This window comes from Eptesicus fuscus, chromosome 11 (genome assembly GCF_027574615.1).
Source record: "Eptesicus fuscus isolate TK198812 chromosome 11, DD_ASM_mEF_20220401, whole genome shotgun sequence".
In the NCBI taxonomy this organism is placed as follows: domain Eukaryota; kingdom Metazoa; phylum Chordata; class Mammalia; order Chiroptera; family Vespertilionidae; genus Eptesicus; species Eptesicus fuscus.
In genome coordinates, this window is record NC_072483.1 from 61,672,126 (window position 1) to 61,694,709 (window position 22,584).

The 22,584-nt window shown below is 44.3% G+C and overlaps 1 long non-coding RNA gene across 2 annotated transcripts; it reads left to right on the plus strand.

Annotated features, from left to right (window-relative positions):
- Window positions 1-7,927: 7,927 nt before the first annotated feature.
- On the plus strand, window positions 7,928-22,281 carry LOC114230399 (uncharacterized). Of its 2 annotated transcripts, none has more exons than XR_008557526.1 (3): window positions 7,928-8,094; window positions 15,365-15,626; window positions 21,985-22,281. It is a non-coding gene; the product is annotated as an uncharacterized LOC114230399 (long non-coding RNA). The 2 variants fall into 2 exon arrangements; XR_003616287.2 differs by having other exon boundaries at window positions 22,067-22,281.
- The last annotated feature ends 303 nt before the right edge of the window (window positions 22,282-22,584 follow it).

The window sequence follows — 22,584 nt, forward strand, 5'->3', positions numbered from 1 at the left end:
TAAACCTTTCACCCAAGGCCGATTTATCATTATCAATACCTTTTAACAAACCAAGCAGTTGATGCGCCACTGAGAGGATTCTTGGTGGTGATTTTCCTGAAAAAAAAAAATTTACAAGCAAAGAGAGTAATTTGTCCCCCATTCACACGTGCCACCCACTCCAGGTCAGACTTTTGTTCAAAGGAACCCATTTTATTATCTCTGTATTTCTGTTCTGAATAGAAACTGCAAGATTTGGTGTTCAATTCAACTCCACAATCAGTTATTGGGCATCTAAACAGTGGATCTTAACCTTTTTACTTCCCACAGCAAGTCAACGGTGGATGGTACAAAAGCTTCCCCAGGGTGATCAGGACAGCCCTGATCCTACCTCTTTATCTCACATTTAGGACGTATGTCAGAGTCCAAGAGAATGATTGTGACAATGTTATAAGGATGATAGTAAATGCATTCTAGTTCTTGTTAATAAATATAAAACTCATAAACTTTGGTGCCTAAACTATCATGAGGAGCGACTGTAAAGACACATCAGTGGTTGAAAACCACAGCGGTACAAGATGCTCAGTGTGTGTGATCAAACCCTGTCCCATGAAATAGTTTAATGACTTTTAAAGGGATATGCACTTATGGAGAAGAAAGAAGTGTGACCTTGAAACCTGTTAATTAGACAAATGAGCCTTTGGTTCCTACGCTAATGGCTCAGAATCCATTCTGCCTCTGCAGTGTGGCTTTGCAAATTTTTTCTCTGAGATCTTGCACTGAGTTTAACTCTTCGTGGGACAAATCTGATTTTCCCAACTGTCAAGTCCATGGAAAGACCCTCCTTGTTGCCCCAATGTACAACCACCCTAGAAAGAGGAGAGGGGAGAGTCCGAGGAGGATAAGGTCACAGGGATAGGGGACAAGAAAGGGTCTGCCCTCCACCCAGCCGGCGTGGCTCAGTTGGTTGAGTGTCCCATGCACTGAGAGGTCACTGGTTTGATTCCCAGCCCCAGGTTGTGGGCTTGATCTCCAGGAGAGGGCATGCAGGAAGCAGCTATTTGATGTTTGTCTCTCTCCCTTCCTCTTTCTCTAAAAATAATCAATAAAAGCATATTTTTTAACAAAGAAAGAAAGAAAGGGTCTGTCCCCAGAGCCACTTCTCTTGCCATTTCAGCAAGATGGGTCATCGGGGGTGATGGTAAGGCCCTAGGCTGGATGGGGACTGTGGGTTTGAGTCCCCACTGCACCGAGAGCTGGTCCTCAGCCAGAACACAGTGGGGTGGGCACTCCATTTACTTTCAAGCTGTGGCCCTTCTGTTTGTTCTGTGTCCTCCCCAAACCACATGTTCAACACATTTTCCACTTTTTATTATGGGAATTTTTAAATATAAAAAGTAGAGAGAATAGTATAATGAGCCCCATCTGCCACCACCAGCCCTCGACAGTTATCACCTCGTGGCCAGTCTTGTGCATCTATTCACCCAACTTCCTTCCTCAACTGGATTCTGTTAAGAATTTTGATTCACCCCAGATGCACAATTACTCAATGGATAAACTTTGGCAAATTACTTAATCTCTGTGATCCTCAGGCTCCCTGTCCCTAAGATCAGAGCATTTCCTCCCAGGCAGACAGTGAAAGTTAAAAGACAAAATACAGGTGGAGTCTTCAGCGAGCTAGAAAGGTGGTAAATGCAATGTTAGCTTATTATTTGTATAGTCTCTCCTAGAATTCTCTACGTGTCAAGCACATGGAAGCAGGGGACTCATGGTCTAGAAGAATCAAGTGATCATGTCTTCTGATATCCCCCCAAATGAATTTCGTGGCATTAGGTTTTCCCTGCCCAATGAAAATCTGGGAAGTCCTTGGCTCTTCTGACCATTCTTAGGTAGCAAGAAGGCCCCTGCTGGTCACTAGAATGTCCAGTTCATGTAAAGGCTGAAGTATAGGTCTTCATTCAGATACATAGCCTTTCCTCCTCCTCCCAGCCCAAACCCATGCAGACAATAGACACATGTTGGAGGTAGTTCCTTTATTCACCCCTACTTCAGGTATCCTAACTCCAGGTATCCTAACTCGAGTGTGCTCTGTTCTCAGAGAAAATTCTGACCCAGGCTTGGGGCCTCGCAGGCCTCTGAGTGATGCCCTAATTGTACTAGAGCTCTCCTGCAAAAGCCTGAGGCACCCATGGTCCCTCTCTGGAGCTGATTCTCTCTGGAGCTGTGGGACCGCAAGTTCTCAGCCACGGCATTGGCCACGGACTTGGCCTACACTCCCCATAAGACATTCCAGAACTCCCAGCTTCCTTCCTCTGGATCCCTGTGGCCCAGACGCTGCACAGTTTCTGTCTTTCACCTCCTTACTCTCCTCTCCATTCCCCTCCCACTCCACCCTCCCATTCTGAAGGGCTTCCACCTCCCCTTCATGTCCCAAGGGGACCTCCTGTAGGTCAAATGCATCACCTGTGAAACTCTTTGCTTCAGGGTGCCCGCCCTCTTCTTTTAGGAGCACCAAGCCACATGGCTGAGTCTTAAGAACAGATGGGTTTATAGGGAGAGAAATTTTTCAGTTTTGGAATCCCCTTCACTCCCTAACCCCCTACCAGCATAGGCTCAGAAAGTCATATTTGACTAACATTTGGGAAATACCTTCTTAAGGATTTCAGGCTACAATCATGGAATAAGCCCTCCTAAAAATAACTCTGGGAAACAAACAAAGACAGGTGCCCCTCCCCCTCCACTGCAGGACTTCACAGAACCTTTTCCATGCTGTTGTTCTTCAAGACTCTCTAAGGGGGTACATAGTATTCCACTTTCTTTGTGATGATTGACCTGAGATCTCTTTTTTCCACAGACCATCTCACAGGGCCAGTGTTCTGCCAAACACGCTCTGAAGAACACTGCTCTGATAGGATTAAATTCAGAATGTCAAAGTTCAAAGCCATTTCAGAGGATAAGAGCAAGCTAAACATACTTCTCTAAGGCAAAGGGCAGGTGAGAACGGGAGCAGTGAGGTGCATTAAAGCTGAGAACAAAGCAAGACAAAAAATGGATAAACCCACTTATTAAAATACCAAGATTCTCCCTGACATGCTACTTATGAAAGTTTACCCAAAGGGGGAAATACAGGGAGATGAGAAATTAAAGGATGAGTAAATATACATAGCAATGGAAATGAAAAAACAATGGTTAAACTTAATAATATGAATGAAACTCACCAACCTAAAGTGAGTGAAAAAAACAAAGAGTATAGTCCATGAATATATAGTATATAGTATAAGCCTATGAGTATATACCATACATAGCCTATAATCTATAGTCCATTTATATAAACTTCAGAAATAGGCAACTCACTTATAGAGTTCAAAATCAGGGGCACACGATCCAACAATTCCACTTCTGGGTATATAGCCAAAAGAAATGAAATCAATATCTCAAAGAGATATCTGCACCCCCTTGTTCATTGCAGCATTAATCACAACAGCCAAGACATGGAAACAACGTGTCTGTCAGTGGATGAACGAATAAAGAAAATGTTATGCACATGCACACACACACACACACACACACACAGGAATATTATTCAAACTTAAAAAAATCTTATCATCTGTGACAACATGGGTGAACCTGGAGGACATTATGCTAAGTGAAATTAGCTGGTCACAGAAAGACAAATACTACATGATCTCACTAACATGTGGAGTCTTAAAAATTCTCACTCATAGAAGCGGTGATTGCCAGGGGCTGGGCGAGTGGAAAATGGGGAACTATTGGTCAGAGGGTACAAAGTTTCAGTTATGCAGGATAAATGAATTCTTAATAATGTAGCATATATGAAATTTGCTAAAGTAGATCTTAAATGTTCTTACACAAAAAGAGATAACAGTGAGGTGATGAATGCGTTACTTAGTTTAATTGTGGTGATCATTTCACAATGTACACACATATGAGAACATCACATTGTACACTATAAATATGTACAACTTTTATGTCAATTATACCTCAATAAGGCTGGATAAAAAAGACATCAGGGCACAGTGGGCTTCTAGGGTGTAGCTAATGCTCTGATTTTTGTGCTTGTTGCTGGATAGACTGGGAGTTCACATTGCTAAAATCCATCAAGCTATGTCCTTACTATGTACTATAGGCCCAGTGCACAAAATTCGTGCATTGGGGTGGGGGGTTCCCTCAGCCCGGCCTGTACCCTCTCCACTCTGGGACCCCTGCAGGATTGGGCTTAAACCAACAGTCGGACAACCCTCTCGAAATCCGGGCCTGCTGGCTCCTAACCACTCGCCTGCCTGCCTGTCTGATCACCCTTAACCCCTCTGCCTGCCTGCCTGATTGCCCCTAACTGCCTCTGCCTGCCTACCTGATTGCCCCTAACTGCTCCACTGCCTGCCTGATCACACCTAACTGCCTCTGCCTCAGTCTTCACAGCTTTGCTCAGAAGGATGTTCAGAATGATGTCCAGAAGGTCATTTGGCTGTCCATGCTAATTAGCATATTACACTTTTATTAGTACAGATGTTTATTTCTATAGGTTACACTTCATTAGAAAGATTTTTTTAAAGGAATACAAAATAATGGTCCTAAACTACAAGATAGAAACTCCTGGGACATTTCCCTTTGAACTAAAGAACAGAGAAGGGGAGAAGGCTGGCCAGCTTACTTCACCCTCACTCATTTCCTGAAGTGCCGACTGGGTCCTCCACACTATTAGCTCTGGAACTGGGAGAAGGTGAGTCACTCTGATTAACACAGCAGTTAGAGAGGAGCTTTGAGTCATTCCCACATGAAGAGGAACCTGGAATTAGTCACTGACTGTTCACGCAGTGCAAGTGTTTAAATTAGTAGCCAACAAAATAAAACACAACCTATTAAAACATGTGTTTGAACAGAAAATTTATACTTCAGATGTGTGTTCCAGACAAAACAAGTGCCTCATCCCCCGCACAGGAGTTCCACCGCGCATGCGCGTGAGGGTGCCAAGGCCAATGCCGCAGTACAGAATCCGGAGATTCTAAGTTGCAATACAATGAGGACTTACTTAGAACTCTGTTAATATCCTATAGTTTGATTTTTGCCCTTACCTTTCACTGGTGGCTAATGGCAACACAAAGTCAGTATTAATTTGTCATATAAGCCTAGTGCTATTAACCTGAAAAGAAGACAAAGTAGTGGACTTAGTCACACATCTCTTTGGCCAAGAGACAGAGGTGCAGGCAGAAACACGTGTGCACTTTCATGCCTCCTGCATCCAGTCTACTAACATACCATTGGCCAAAGCAAACAGGTCAAGCCCAGCAGACAGGCTCAGGGACTTTGTCCTGCCTGCAGTGGGTGGGCACTAACAAGTTACATGGCAAGAAGCTTGAACACGGGGAACAACGCTGCATTCCAGTTGATTCATATCTGTTTCAGAGGCTGGTTAAGCCCTTCTAGTGACTGCCATGTCCTATACCAGGCTCCCCCAAACATCTCTGCCACCCTCACAAAGATTATTGATCTTCATTAAACTTCATTCAGGCTCCTGAACCTTCTCTGAGGACCACCTAGTTTTAGCAAGGACACTGCTAAGTCAATTTAACCAGAACTCCCACCTTCCATATCTGATCACCTTCAATATCTGATCAGGATCCTCATCCTTCACCCCTTCCCCTCCCCCTCTCCCCCCTCAGTGATGTCTGATCACCTGGCCTGTCTTTAGCAAGAATCCTATTAGGTTGGTATAGCCAGAACCCCTTTACCCCCTTTACCCCTTATGTTTCCTCTTAGTGATTTCCATCCACTGACCCCCACTCTGCTCATTGGCTATAAATATCTACCTCTATATTCAGAGATGAGCCCAATCTTTCTCCCTCAGTGCAAAATCCCATTGCAGCGATCCTTACCATTATCACAATAGTCTTAAATAGCCTGCCTTATCATCTATAATAATAAAAGTGTAATATGCTAATTAGACCAGACAGCTGAATGACCTTCCAGATGTCATTCCAGACATCCTTCTGGACGAAGCTGCGGCAGTGGGGGCCGAGGCAGAGGCGGTTAGGGTGATCAGGCAGGCAGAGTGGTTAGGGACAATGAGGCAGGCAGGCAGGTCATTGATTAGGAGCCAGTGGTCCCGGATTGCAAGAGGGATGTCTGACTGCCGGTTTAGGCCCTATCCATGCGAGATCAGGCCTAAACCAGCAGTCGGACATCCCCTGCGGGGTCCCAGATTGTGACAGGGTGCAGGCCAGGCTGAGGGACCTCCCCCCCCCCCATGCATGAATTTTGTGCACCGGGCCTCTAGTCCTTAATCAATGTCATTGGATTTTTTTTCTTTACACCCTCATTTCTCCTTTATTGTTCTACACTGCAAATGGCCACTGCTCAGAGAAGACTTCCATGGGCCCCCAAATAGTGAGGTCCCCCACTGTTTTTATGTTTTCCTTCCTACTTAACACTTATTTCTAAGAGTGAAAAGAAGTAAATCCTGGAATTATAAATGCTGAGAGCCTGCAAGGACCTGGGGAGTCCTTGTTCCAAGTTCCTTGCTTTAGTGATATATAATCTGTACAACCACCCTCTGTGATCAAATGCATGCATTTTTTTGGTAAGAATATTAGATATGGTTGAAAAGAACAAGTGTTCTCTGTTAATTTGGTTTTCAATTATACATGCAACTAATAGCTCAAGCTCAATAGTATTGTGAAAGTCTTTGGTACCTCTGTTTATTATTTTTTAATTTTGCCTGCTTAATCTATTATTTTTAGGGAAAGGTGTGTTAAACTCTCCAAAACTTAATTTGCCTATTTCTCTGCCATTCCGTCAATTGTTGCATTGGAGATTTTGAGGTTGTAGGGCATGGCGCACATAGGTTTGTGAGAGATACATGTGAGCCTTCTGTTTCATGCCCCTCTCCCCGCACAGCTTCCCTGCCATCCTCACCTTCTGAGAAGTAACCCCACAAAATGCAGCCTGAGGGACTTTCCCACAAAGTTGCCAAAGCATCCCAGGATAAAGCGTGTGTGTACTACTGCCACCTTGTGTTCATTTTCCTAGGTCAGCCCCAAGTCCCTGGAACCTCTACACCGGACAGTGGAACCAATGGTCCAGACAGCAGCTGCCAATTTCTGCAGTAAAGTGGCCGGTAGCACCTGCCAGGGCAATGTCAGCAGAAATTGAAAAGCTGTCCTCTAAGCTGCCCTCTTGCTGGTGCTTCTGACCTTCCTCCACCCCAGCGGAGACTCCCCAGCTCCCAGACGTGAACTGAGTTCAAGGCAGCATCTACCTCCCAGGACCTTCTCTGGCTTTCATTGGCATAGTAGGAACATGGTTTATTTCTTTGCTTGTTGTCTAGTTTTTGCAAGTTAAATAATATTTTTCTCTATTATTATAGTAATGCTTAGGTTTTTTGTTTTTGTTTGACTTTAAGTTTGGACACTAAAAAAAAAATAAAAGAAAGAAAAGAATTGTAAATATATTCATAGTCCAAGACAAGCACCATTAACAGTTGGGTGCATTTCCTTCAAATATTTTTTTTTTCTTTTTGGTCTTTTAGCTATTAAGATCACGTGGTACATTCAAAATTATGCATGATGACATTTTAGTCTATTTCCCCCTATTTATAAAGGAATTGTATGCTCGTCACAGAAAAGCTGCTTCTTGGTGGTTTATTGACTGATCCTCATCTGAAACATCTGCAAAGATTCAGGCCCATCATTATGAATTTTGAAGATGCAGAAAATCACCACTCTAGTTCTTGGCACTAAAAATGGCCATTATGTTGTTCTTTGCAGCTATGCTTTTTTGGAGGGAGAAGAAAAGTCTTTTTGTTTAGCTATTCTCACATCACAACCACATAGAACTGGGCCATTATTAGCAACAGAATGGCACGGTTACTGTTCTAAGTAGACACCAAGACTGGCAAGGCATTCCATCTGCTCTGAGAGGACAAGGGGATGTGGGTCCATGCATGTTTCCTTTGACCAAGGACCAGAGGCATCTCCTACACCTAGGCACCATGTAACATCCTGGATAAGACCCTGAGAAGGGGGATGGAAGACACAAGAAGGACCAAAGTTAACCTTTCCGCCAGCCAGGAAGAATGCGAGTTCGGTTTGCAACTGGGTAAAATGATAGAACACAGTCATGTGTCTGGAGGGAGAGTCCTACCCATTACCAATACATAAGTCACATAGGATTTTGTGAGACCTTGGGGCACCTGTGCCTTTTCAGGGATGCCCTGGAGGTGGCTTGTACAGGTTTGTGAGACCCAATTGTGCTCCAATCTTCCCAACTTCGTCTTCAGTGAATTCATGTTGGTAGATTAAAATTGGCTGAAGTGGTAGTGTTTACATCACAGGAATTGGCAAATGCTACAAATCAGGGTGTGGTTTTTTTCCCCCACTCTAAAAAACTAATTGTTAATTATTTATGAATATACACCTCCCAATGTGCAGTGCGCCTCAGGTTAACCCATACTTCCTGTTCTGTGGTTTTCTAGCGCTGGTAGGGAAAGAGCTGGGGGTGGGGCTCCGGGGGTGGAGCACACTGACTTCCTCAAACAGCAGCTCCCACGCAGCAAAGTGTTGCCAAACTACCTTGTTCGTTAAAAAAAAAAAAAAAAGTCATTTTTTTTCCTTCTTTGCTGTATCTCTCTTATCTTTTTATGAATTCATGTGTAAATATTTTTGGTACCTTCCATGTACCTATTCATCACTGTTCTCTATGCCAGAAATGTAGCAGTGGACCAGACAGAAAAGGTCCTTGCCTTCATTATGTCTTGGCGGGGGGTGGGGTGTGGGGGGAGGAAGAGTTGTCAATAAACACACACATAAATGAACAGGAAAACAAAAGGCAACTCAAGTGCTCTGCTTAAACGACAGCCAAGTGAGATGACTGGGAGAGGGAAGAAGGCAGCCTGCTCAGGTGGGCAGCCGCGGAGGTGGAAAGATGGTAACAGATTCAGTGTAAGAACCGATGGCAACTACACTACTACTAGTATAACCCAAAAAAAGTGATCGTTTTTAAACAATAGAATCTCCTACTTAAAATAAGGAATAGGCACTTAGATTAGCTACTGAAAAATCATGGAGACTTTTTAAATCTACTAGCAATATTACAGGAAACACAAGGCGAAAGCAGATATTTTTAGAAAGGCCACATCGGGAGCTTGTTATCCACACCATTCGTGTGTGTGGCTGAAATGATTTAACCGCAAACCTGCCAGCATGCTCTGCAGCCCCTTCCCACATTCCTCATTGCTGTCGTGGCCAAGGTGCACCAGCCCCTCTGAGAAGACGTCTTGGACCTCTCTGACCAGGTCATCCTCCCTGGGATGGACATCTGTGGCATTGCACGTCTTTCCTGAACAGTTGATTCCACATTTGTCTGTGGATTGGTGTGATTGACACCTGTCTGCAAACCCACCAAGGCAGGACATGTGTTTTTGCTCAACTTTGTACCCCAAGACCTGTCAGGGCACCTGCCATAAAATAAGGAATTCGGAAAAACCTCTTGGTTGAATAACAAGATTGAGTGTATAAATGCTGGATCCACATTGATAAGTTTCCTGCTAGACTCTTACATATAATCAATAATGACCATTTTAAAAATAAGCATAATTTGTTCATTGAATAAATATTTGCTGAGCATGTACTGTGTGCCAGGGACAATGCTGGGTGCTGGGCATACGGCTGTGATTTGTTCACACGGTCACTGCCACTCTCTCATGGAGCATATCATTGTTTCCCATTGTATATAAGACTGTCCTTAACCAAACCTTGGTCATAACTCTTCTGAGTCCTCTTTTTGACAGTGTCTCATCCTTGGGCTCTGGCCTTTGGCCCATTTAGTCCAGTTTTAGCAAGAATCCTGCTGCATGAGATTAGCAAAAACTCCCTGCCCTTGGTATGACATAATAAAAAATGCATATTTGGTCTCTCTCTCCTCATTTCCTAAAACCCTCAGAATATATTAAAAGTGATAAATGTCTTTTTGTATGCTTATGAGATTACTGGGGGCAGGGGGCTTTTGGACAGCATCAGGATGGGAGCTAGTTGCTAGGGACACCAACCACGTGATTAGAGGGTTGGGATTTTCAGCTCTCTCCAACCCCAGAAGAAGAAAGGAGCTGGAGGTTGAGTAAATCATGATGGCCAAAGATTGAGTCAACCCTGCCCAGGTAATGAAGCCTCCATAAAACCTTCTATGATGGTGTTGGGAGAGCTTCCGGGTTGGTGCAGACATGGAGGTGCTGGGAGGGTGGTGCACCTGAAGAGGGCAAGGAAGTCCATGCCCCTTCCCAATACCTAGTCCGTGTATCGCTTCCACTTGCTGCTCCTAATAAATGGGCAATAGTAAGTAAAGCACTTTCCTGAGTGTTGTGAGCCATTCTAGCAAATTATCAAACCAAGGAAATGTTGTCGGTGAAAAACAGGCTCTTCCATGGGATTGCCAGGAAAGAATTCCAAGAACCCACGCATGGGAGATTGTGGTCTTGTTTCAAGATTTATCCAGGAAGTCTGCCTCTGCCCCTGGGCTTCCAATGTCCCATCTCCCTCGGTCCCACCATGGAAAACGTCCCACCCTGTCTTCAGCAAGGCCAGTGCCCAGAGTTTCTGCTTCATAGTCCTTTGGAGCCCATGCAGCCTGTTGCAGGCCCCAGGTGGCCAGTTGACCCACATGGTTGTACGCTCCTGGTGGGAGAGAACAGGAACAAACAGGGTGAGTGTTCAGGGGCTTCCTTTGGTTTCACTATCCTAGCCAATGATCTTTTCCCCAGGTTCGACTGACAGGCCTCTAGGGTCAAGCACCTCCCTCCATGCCATTTTGACTTTATTGTGTCTGCCCTTATCTCCCCTCTCTCACCTCCCCCACATACAATCAAGTAAAGGATGGGGAAGGTAGGGATGTTAATCCCCTTGGAGGAACAATGCTGTGATTTCTTGGGGTTTAAAACTGTAGCTTCCTAGTGAAGCAAACAGGCCTCTGCTTCCCAGCTGAACATGCACAACATTCTGTGACTTCCCTTGCTCTCTTCCTTTTAATAACTAGCTAACCATGGTAACAGAAGGGGTCCTGATTTACAGCCATTTGGTCAAAAGAACAGGTGACACCATGGGACTTTTGAGTGGCATCTGACATGGTGGCAGTCGGGTGGAACTGAGACTGGAACCTGTGGGCTCTGCTCTACCTCCAGGTGGTTGGTGTCATCATTGAATTGCAGGACCCCCAGTTGGTGCCTGGAGAGTTGGAGAATTAGTTCATGTGGGGAGAAAACCCCCACACATTTAGTGACAGAAGTGTGGTCAGTAGAGTAGAAGAAAGTGTTTTTTTTCCTTTACTTGGTGTCTGACCACCCTGAATATTTGATCAAATTCTGGTATCTTATCACCCTGGCCTGCCTTCTGCAAAAATGTCAGGATGGTCTAGCCAGAATCTCCCTTATCCCTGGTGCTTCCTTTCAATAATTTTTCATCCATTGACCCACTCTTCTCCTGGTCTCCCAAATAAAGTCTGCTCTACTGTTCTTTAACAACTGTGATGAATACTTTTTTCTTTAACACAACCTGCCCAGGTCTTTATAACTAGAGTGTATTTAAAGAGCTGGCTACAAGAAATAAATACATACATAAAATAAAGAGCTGGCTAGAATTCTTCTGCCCAACTAATTATGAATTTTCTACATATAACAATGGGTCTATTTTTGCCCCTTTTCTGGAAAGGCAAGTCATTCCATGATAGCTGGAGCAATTCCTGTGAAACAAAAACCCTTGCTTATTAATAAACTAGAGGTCTGGTGCATGAAAATTTGTGCACTGGTGTGTGTGTGGGGGGGGGTCCCTCAACCCAGCCTGCCCCTTCTCACAGTCCAGGAGCCCTCAGGGGATGTCCTCCTCTGCGGGAGGTGACCAGGCTGATCAGGGGAAGGTGCTGCCCCCATCACCCTGCTGCTGCTGCCACTGCCAGCCACTGCAGCTGCCAGCCCTCGGCCTTTGCTTCTTAGCACTGGCCCTGCTCCCCCGCCCACTGGTGGGTGGGGGGCGATCTGGGGTCAGGCTGGCTGGGGAAGGGGCTGTGGGAGGTTGAGGCACAGCAGGTTGCACCCCATCCAGCCTCTGCGGAGGCGTGGCACCTGGACCGGGCCACGCTGCTGTCTCTGGGGCTGCCTCTGTGGAAGGAGCAGCACTGGGGCTGGGCTGCACTGCAGCCTGTCCCTTGCCACCTTTGTGGAAGGGGGTGCAGTGCCGCCTTCTAGCTGCCTCTGCAAAAGGGGCCAAGGTGCTGGACTGGCAGCGCTGGACCGGCCTGCCCCTCCTCTCCTGCCCCTCCTGTGCTGCGCTGGACATGCCCGCCTCTCCCACATGGCAATGGCCCTAGACCCTTGCAGCTGCTGTGGCTTTGTCCAGATAGACGTATGGATGGATGTCCAGAAGATGTCCGCCCTAATTAGCATGTTACCCTTTTATTAGTATAGATGTCTCCATTAGGGTTCCCCATGTATGACCCTCAGGAAGTTTCCAAGTTTCATGATTTGCTGTAATAGCAAAATTATATTTAAATCTAGCTGGAACCATGCTGAAGCTAGTATTTGTAATCCAGTGAAAATCAATTGAAATGGATTCTATTTTTTTGTAAGACATACATGTCTTAAATTTGCACCCTGCTACTATGAATTTCTTTGGTCGGTTGACAAACTTCAGATTAGCTTAAAACTGAAGCACTCCATTTGTAAAAAATTTGAAACAAAGAATGACTTTCCTAGTAGTAGCTAAAAGAAAAATGGTGCAAGAGTTTCTCTATATAGTAGCTCTTGAGGTAAATTAGGCTTATGCGAGAAAGAGATGCCTAAATCTGTATTCTAAGTAATACAGCAGAGGCTTACAAAGCAGATTGTGCAGCTCAGAACAGTAGCCACAGATATTTTTATGACTAGTAAGTGAATTGCTTTGGCAAAATGTCTTCTGTTCCTTTTTTCTCTCTCTCAATGCATCTTCCTAACTCCCTTCCTTTGGCCACCAGCCTTCCCCTCTCTCACACATTCCCATAACCGCACATACACAGACACACATAGCAATACATCACAACTTCAACTGGCAAGGAATCCATCCCCTGAGCATTTCAGTAGCATTGTCCATCCTCATTTTCTTTTGACTTAATGCATTTTTCTAGAGCAAAAAGACCCATAGAAATTAAGACCATAGGATCAAAATTTGCTCCCAGCTCCATCCCTCTGGAAGCTAAAAGGACCACTAGAATGCACAAAGGGGAGGCATGAGCATTCTTGTTAACAGCCAGGGAAAGTGCCTCTGTGGGGGACACGAGGGCTGTGCAGGGTACGGAACTGCACTTGCATCGTGGCAAGTGCTGGTTCCTAGAGCTGCTGTGACAAAGTACCATAAACCGGTGGTTCCAAGCATCAGGTAAGCATCTTCTCTCAGGGTTCTGGAGGCTCTGGGAGGCTCTGCTCCCCATGCCTCTCTCCTAGCATCTAGTGCTGCCGGCAATCCTTGGGGTGTCTTGGCTTGTGGCTGTATCATTCTCAACCCCTGCCTCCAGTTGTCTCATGGTGGGTCTGTCTCCAAATTTCCTTCTAATAAGGACACCAGTCATAGGGGAAGGATCCACCTAATGTAGCATAATTTCATTTTAACTTGATCACATCTACCTATTTACAAATAAGGTTACCTGTACAGGTTCTGGATGGACATGAACGTGGGCAGGGAGAGGGGAGCAGGTCACTGTATAACCCAGTACATAGCCATTAAAGGAGAACTTGCCTGTCAGACAATCATCCCACCCCTGGGTAGGAGCCGAGTGGTCTGGTCAGTACTGTCCCCACCTCCAGCGTGCTATCATCCCAGCCTCCGCGCCACAGAGATGGGTGCAGGGCTCAGCGAGACACATTCCTCTGTTACTAATTAGTTTTTGTTTTTTGGGGGGGGGGGGGGGGGCGGTAAATGAGGAGCCAAGCTGGTCCCTTGAAAGTGTAGTTAGGATTTGTATTCCATGGTTGAGAAAAGAGAAGTCTTTCTCTCCCTTGACCATTTTTTGGTTGGTTTGGTTTTTAAATGATGATTTTCACTTTTAAAAATACACATTTATTGTAGAAAACAGAGAAGAGTAAGAGAAGTATAAAATTACTCCTAATTTTGCCAACTAGAAGTAATCAACATTATAAAGTATATTCTTCCAATCTTTCATAACATCGACACACTATGTTTTTTCAGCTTTATTGAGATATAATTAGCATATAACATTGTATAAGCTTAAGTTGTACATATTGTAGCTCAATTTTTTTCAAATACTTACATAAATACAAATATATGTAATTAAGCACAGAGAAAATGTTCGGAAATAATACACATGTATAAATCTCTGGAGAAAGGAACTGAACTGTGAGTCTTAGTGAAAAGGATTTTCCATTTGACTGTATGTTTGTGTTTCATGATACTGTAAGAAGGTTCTGCTTGGTTAATTTAAAAAATAATTTCAGAAAAGTAAGAAGGATATAAGCAAAATTGAATACATAAATTATAAGGCATATGTAATATTTGGAATGTATTCACATGGTCATTCCTCAAGGTCTATTTCAAATGCCCCATCTCCTTTACATCTTTTTTGATCCATTCAACCAAGTCTATTGTCTCTCTCTCTCTCTCTCCTTCTAACCCCACAGCCTGGCATTTTCCCCAAAGCCTTTGTCCCATTCTGCCTTCATTGCTGTCAGGTCTTTATCCCCAACTAAAAGGCCAGTTTCTTAAGGATAAGACTGTTTCTTCCCTGACACATTCATTGTATAATATTCCTCATAGCCAAGCACAGTGCCTCCTCGTACATGAAAGATATTATTGATTTATTGAATTGGATTTTGAAACAGTCCTTTGTGGAATCCAGTAGCCATTATTGATTGCTCCTTTTCATAAATATTCTTTGCTTTTCATGATGATAATCAACACCACTTTCTAGGGCAAATTTGTATGTCTCTGGTTGATGCCCATGACCTTCATTCACACCAGTCCTCTGTTCCATGGCCACAAACCACATTCCTCATTCCAGCCAGCTGCTATCAAAATGTTGCTTGTGTATAATCAAAGGGGGAGGGATGACTCTAAAACTGTCACCCTGCCCTGGGTAAAGAGGGACATTTACATATGCATGTCCTATTAGGGGCATTTCTACTCTCGCTTGCCTTTCTCATTTGACTGTTAACCTCATTCATCTTTGTATCTGCTTCACTGCCTAGCATTGCTTAGTGTGTATGTTCAATAAGTGATTACCGAATTGAATTTTCCTAAGAATGAGTGTTTTTCTGGTGGTGTATTATTGTCAGACATGGGGTTGAGTGGAAAAGCAGGCAGGGAACAGATGCATTCGTGTGCTTTCTGTGTTACAGGGACTGCAGCAGGTCTTCGAATCTTGACCATCTTTAATTTGACAACAGCCCGGTCACAAGGGGCAGATCTAGTTGCTTTATTTTCACTGCTGCACAGAATCTCACTATGAATTCTAAAGAGTGAAACTTACCACCATGATGCTCTTAGAAGAAACTGGCGTGACTTCTCAAATCATTAAAAAAAAAAGTTCTTGTATTTTCAAAATCTATTGTAACTAGAAGCAAAAGGAAGAAGAAAACCATTAAGCAGGAGGAGCGTGAGGTAAGTTCGGGCTCTGCTAATTTCCTGCTTATCTCACTGTACACAACTCAGTGGCTTTTCTAAGGTTTTGCTTTTTCACTAACGATGCACTATAATTCTTCACTCAGAAAAACTCCTATTTATCCCCACTGCTTGGAAAGTTTATGGGATGCTCAAGTAGAGATATGGAGGCACTGTACAGCAGAAGATTAGTTATGTTGCCAGAGAACGTTGAACAATACAGCTGAGGCCAGGGAAAGAATTCCACGAGGACAATAAGCTGAATTTATAGGCCTTTCTCCTTATGTTGTTCAAGAACACAGTAGTTTAAAATGATAGATTTTTTTTCTGATTATAAAATAACATAACACATTGTAGGAATTTTAGAAAACATGTCAAAGGATTAAAGTATAAAATACTCTCCAAAAAAAAACAGCATATACAATTCCTTCCAAAAAATTTCCATAAGTACATTTGCTTGAGATAGGGGGCTCATTCTATCTGTCACAATTTTGGGTCATTGAGCTCTTTTCATATGGCATGGTTTTGAATATGTCCCCATGTCATCAAAAACTTCATGTACCTTTAAATCAATGAGGATAAAGAGAAATGGCTTTGTAAGTGAAGTTGAGACAACTTATTAAGCAGTTGGAAAAGAAAATACAATCACTAGAATTCTCTCCTTACTGCAAAATAAATTCTAGATTATAAAAATTTAAGTATTAAGAAATAAAAATACAAAAGCCCTGGAATACAGCTTTAGATAAATATTTATAATTCTGAGGTGCAGAAGCATTCTCTAAACATGCCATAAGACTGAAACCTTTAAATAAAGAATAAAATTCGACCGTATAAACATTAGCTTCTTTGTGTAAAAAGAAATTATGCATAAAGTTGAAAGAAAAATGACAAAGAGGGATAAATGTTTGCAACCTATCTGGCAGAGAATGGGTTAATATGCAAAGAATACTTGCAATAAAAAGTAGTTAGCCCTGGCCTGTGTGGCTCAGTTGGTTGGGTGTCATCCCATGCACCAAAAAGGTCACCAGTTCAATTCCTGGTCAGGGCACTTGCCCAGAATGCTGGTTTGGTCCCCAGTCAAGGTGCAAATGGGAGGCAACTAATCAATGTTTTTCTCTCCCTCTCTCTCTCTCTCTCTCTCTCTCTCTCTCTCTCTCTCTCTCTCTCCCTCTCCCTCTCCCTCCCTAAAGTAAATAAAAAAATATTTTTTTAAAAATTAGTTAATTGACTTAAGTCAGTTCACAGAAGAGTAATTACAAATGGTCCATATGAAGTGGTTTGACTTTATTAATAATCAAAGAAAAGCACATAAAGAGATGTAAATACTTATTTGCTTCCAGATTGTCAATGGTTGATAATAATTGATTAAATCGATTGTTGATAAGAGTGTTGGAAAATGGACACATTCATTAATCTCTGCTCACATTTTATTGGCCAAAAAATTAAAATAAAATCAGGGATGGGGGAGCTAAATTCATATGCTCCATTTACCATTTTAACTGAAAAATTCATAGTTTTATACTAAAAGGGAGTCATTACTTACTAAAAGTAGAACGAAACAAGATAGATATGGCACAAATGTGTTTCTAAGGTGAGGGTCAGCGTATGCCAAGGAGGCAGGCTCAGAGAGGTCCTGTGCCTTCACCTGGTTGCAAGGAGCCGGGACCAACAAGGCCCACTCCGCCTTGGGATAAGTGCTCCCTTCTCACACTCTGAAGAGCCATCTTCCCACCTTTTTGACAACAATGGGAAGACGACCTTTTCACAATTCAATTACTTAAGCCAGACGGCTTCCTACTACAGTTTCATTTTAGAAGGTGGAGCTCTGATTTTCACAGGAAACTCATTCCACAGGGGCTTTTGCTTTCAACTCAGACCCAATTATTGCAAACAAAGATGTACACAGCACCTTCTTGAAAAAAAATGAGGATACTTCAAACTAAGGGCCAGTGGAAAATGAAACCTCAACCATTTGTCACAAGGCCCATTAAGCCCCTTATTTCTGGATGGCAATCTTTTCCGTTTGTCAGTTCCAAATTTAGAGGCGCTCATTCAGGGTGTGAAAGTGGAAATGATGAAGGTAGGAGGCTCCGCTGATGCTATTTTTAAGCCCGTCATGTGTCCTCATCAAGGGAAATGCAAAATTCATTAGGAAAAGGATGTCTCGTTGGCAGAAAGCTTCTCTTCCTGTTGCCATGAGCATCTGCGCCTCCCAGAACCACCAGTGGCCCCACCTGCCCCAGAAGACCTGGGAGCTCCACAGCTGGATCCTGCAGCAGCTGCAGTGACTCCTGAACACCTATGGGGGCAATTCCCAGCCTGCCTTCCCACCTGGAGCCTCAAGGGACCTGGTGCACTGTCCCCCTCTTCTGTTCCCCACTCCCCAGCTTTCGCCTCCTTTCCTAAAGGAGAAAAATTAAGACTGAGGCCCTTGTTACCTACGGGGCTGGTTGTTCATTTTCCTCTTGACTGGACAAACCCTTCACGCTGATGCTTATAACCTGTTGGCCTCTGCTACAAATAGCGCCTCCAGCAGTGTTGTTGGTGATTGCACGTGAGGGCCTTGGGGTTGAAGCACCTGGCTTTCAATACCTGTCCCATGGTTTCCTCACTGTATGACCTTCACTGACTTCCCTAAGCCTCAGAATGATCAATATACCCAGTGGGGCCATTGTGAGGACCAGAAAAGATTATTCATGAAACACTGGACTGGGTTGAACAGTGTCCTCCAAAAATCCACACCCACCTGGAATCTGTGAATGTGACCTTATTTGGAAATAAGGTCTTTGCAGGTGTAATTGAGTAAAGATGAGGTCACACTGGATCAGCATTGGGGCCTGACCCAGTGACTGGTGCGTTATAAGGAGAGAGACATTTGGGCACAGACACACAGAAGGAAGAAGGCCACGTGGTGACATGACAGAGATTGGAGGGATCCAGCTGTAAGTCACTATGACATAGGATCAAGTCAAGGAATGCCGAGGATGATTATTGACAACCATCAGAAGCTAGGAGGAGGTGAGGAAGGATTCTTCCCTGGAGCCATGGCCCAGCCGACACCTTGATCTCGGTCTTCTAAGAGCATGGGCAATGGAATTACTCTGGTAGCACCACAAGTTGAGTCACCAGGACAGAATAAGCTGTGGGCTTTGCATGCACCTGGAAGAGAATGGGCAGAATGTTCCATGGGGTCTCCCACAGCTATAGCATGTGAGCATTTACGTGTTTCTTTAAGAGAACACCAGTACTTCAATCCATGGTTGCTCAGAAATATTTTTCTCAGAAAATTTCTGATTAGGAAATAATATATAAATTAATAACTACGTATTTGCTGCACATGCAACTCTTAGACAAGATGAGCAAGGCTGATGGCTGTTTAAGGCAGAGAATTATCTTTGAGTCATTGTGTTGTTCGCCAAAGACTTCAAGACAAGGCTGTCCTTACCCAGACAAGAATTTCTCTACCACAGCACAGTCTGTTTCTAAGTCACTGTTGAAACACACTGTGGCACTGGGGATTCAATTATTGATCCAAGTTCATTATCAACGCTGGTCACAGTACTATGACAGACATAGGGAGCTCTGCACTTGCTGTGAGATGGCCAAGGGGTCAGATGGATGCAACCAGTGCAGGGGAGAGGGGGTGCAGGGTGAGTATGTTTGCTCCTTGCTGGAGTAAGACTGTGTGTATGTAACAAAGTGATACCTCAGCCATTTTTAAGAGTCAAGATGAGATAAGATGGCATTTGGGGGTGAAGTGAATGCATATAATTGCTCTGGATATTTTCGTTCCCCCAATTTTGCAAAATTGTCATATTCTGCAGAAGGGTCTGTGTGGGGAGGGACAAGTGTGTCAGAAGGCTGGTTTTCTTTCTACAACGCTGTCATTCCCTGGCTTTTTTCTAAGGTGCTGAGTTACTAAATCTCTCTTTTATGCAATTAAATCAGTTATGAAATTAAAATGAATACAGAATTAGTGGAAACACTGACAAGCTCTCAATAAAGCCTGTTGTAAATGAGAAGGTCATATAAATGCAAGGGCCACTGAGTGTGCAGGTAGACACTCTTAAGTCCATTGGACCTCTTCTAATCCCAGTGACCTTCACCTTGCTCCACTTTCGCACTGCTGAGGATAGCCCACACCAAGAGCCTAATCCTCACTCAGTGTTTCTGGAGTGGCTGGCTGGGAAGTGACTGTGCACAGTTTATCTCTAGGGGATGGCTTTCCCATCAGACAGCACATAACTGCCAGCAGTGGCCTTGGTTTTCCTGCAAGCAACAGCCAGTCCCTGAAGGATCTGAGGCCCATCTGAGTTTCAGAGAAGTTATCAGGCTGAATGAAGAGGTGGGTTTGAAGGAAGCAAGTGTAGAAGCAGGGACAAGAGCTGGGAGGGTACTGCTAAGAATTGTTGAGAGATGCTAGGATCAGAATCAGTGGCACAGGGGAGGGAAGGGTCTGCCCTTAGGGTACCATCCACAGAGGTGATGCTGAATGGCATCCCCTGTAGGGAAGGGATGCTATTGGAGGCCAAATGGATCCAGGGACAGTGAACAATGGGAAGTGGTGGATTTAAAAGGGACTCTGGGGAGGGACCCAGAGTCACTGGCTCTATCCTATGATCTCCAAGGGTTTTCAGTCATCTGCTTTTATCTTTGAGGTTGGAGTTGACAGTAAGATTCATAAAGTCTCATTTCCTAGACCTTTCTCTCTTAGCTCTTGACTTACGGATTTCTGGTTCCGGGGACCACAAGGTTAGTCAGAGGAACAAAATGGGGGAAGTTGGAGGAACACAAAAGAGATGAGATAAATCTTAGTGGAGATTTAACATTTCTTCTTCCTTTTATGCCCAAGCTGTGTACCACAGCCACCTCTTGAGGACTGGCACTGTTGCAGAGGAAGGAGAGAGCTCCTTAGTGCTGAGTGTGGACCCTACACCATCACCATTGTGGGTGCTGTCACATCTCAGTGTCTCCTTGATCCCAGTGCAGCCTCTGAGCTGAGTGTCATCAGCCCATTCTACAGATGTGAAGGCAAAGGCTCAGAAAGGCTGTGACTTGCCCAAGGCCACAGTGCTCATAGTGGCAGAGCTAGGATTCAAAATCAGACTGATGGTTGCATTGCAACACTACACACTGCCAAGGTCATCAGAAGGTCACCATGTGGAATCTTACTGCATTCCTCACTGGTGACCAAGATTGGGCCCACAGTGGATTTCATTTCCAGGTGTAGTGGGACCCCACCTGGGACAGCCTTTGCCCATCTACAGCTCATATTCTGGACCCAGCATTACTGTGTTTCCTTCAGTCCTCCCCTGTTCTTCCTGTGATTCCAGGCTTCCAGGGTTAGGTGACCCCCATGATCAGAAGGTAGAAGTTTTAAATGAAATAGGAAAAGGCAGCCTTAAGCCACTGCCACTTGCTTCTTTTATGCAAAAGATATGAATCCCAATGAAACCCAGTTTAGTGAGAACCCTGGGGTTCATAAATATGAACCTAATAAAAGAGCAGAATTCCTAATAAAGCTAAATGACAGTGCAAAGTCAGGCATTCCTTCTGTGTGTGTGGCTGTCATCTGAGAGACAAAGAGCTTAGGATGTCAAGGAAAAAGAAGAAACTACTTAGAAATGAGCAGATGCCAATGTAAATAGTTACTAAAGAGAAATGGAAATGCCAGACCCATAGCACAGAAGGGCTCAGGGGGGAATGATAGCTCAGATTAGGGAAGATCAGGGAAGATAGATGATGTTGCATGTAATGTATTTGATTCTGATCCTCACTAGGAAAGAGACAGAAAGTTTGATCCCTCGCCTCCTCCCTGGTCTTTGGTGTCCCTTGGGCCAGCCCCAGTTTGGGGTTATTTGAAATAGTGTCCACTTTTCAGTCATCCCATGGCCTGGCCATAATGGCCTGTATCTGGACCATTATGTTCTGTATCTGGACCATTATGTTGTTTACCTCGACCTGCTTCCTGGACCCTCCAGCACAACCAGGCTGGACATGTATCACCTGCCACCTCTCCATGCCGCCTGCCTTCCCGACTTTGAGCCCAATTTGAGGAATCTGCTTCTATTCCTTCCCCACATAAGCAGACATACATATGTGTGTGCACACGGCACGACACCCACCCCCACAACACATAAACACATACCCACAACCCACAACACCCACAAACCATGACACCCACCTACACACACCCACAACACGCACACACCCACAAAACACTCACACAACCCACAACATCCATTCACAATATACACCCACATCCACAAAACACACTCATAACCTACAACCCACAACCCACAACCCACAGCACATACACAGCACACATCCACACACCACCTGTCTTTGAGCACTCTAGGTTGGTAACCTTATGGGAAGTATGATTGCTCCCTTTGCCTGTGATGACCCTGGGACCTGCTACGCATCACCCTGCCTTGCAGGTCAGCAGAAACTCTTCACCCCCTGGGCCAACTCATCACAGTGCTGCAAACTTGGTCCTGTCAGCAACAGAAGATGTGCACAGGTTGTTCTGAACAGTGGAGACAGTGATCTAGAGAGACCTGCCAACCCCCATGTAACTCACCTGACGCTTGTCACTAGGTCTGAAGCTGTACCAGTAAGGAGCACCCACCTCACATTTTAATTAAAGAGCAACTCTGTGTGCGTAAGATAAAACATGTGAAGGGAATTTTTAACATTTATTTGTAGGGTTTACAACTATCTCTAGATTGTTCCGTAGGATTCGGTGTGTTCCACAGCAGCTGGTAACTAGAACCCACATCTTTATTTTCTTAAATCAAACACATGTAGTCAGACCCCCTACCCACTGAAGGATATCCCCTTCCAGTCATGTTTTGGGAGGTCCTTTACTCTTCCCCACTATTTCAAAATGCTGCCAGGAAGTAATATGTACTGTAAGGTGCACAAATGAATGGTTACAGGAAACCCAATTTCTGAT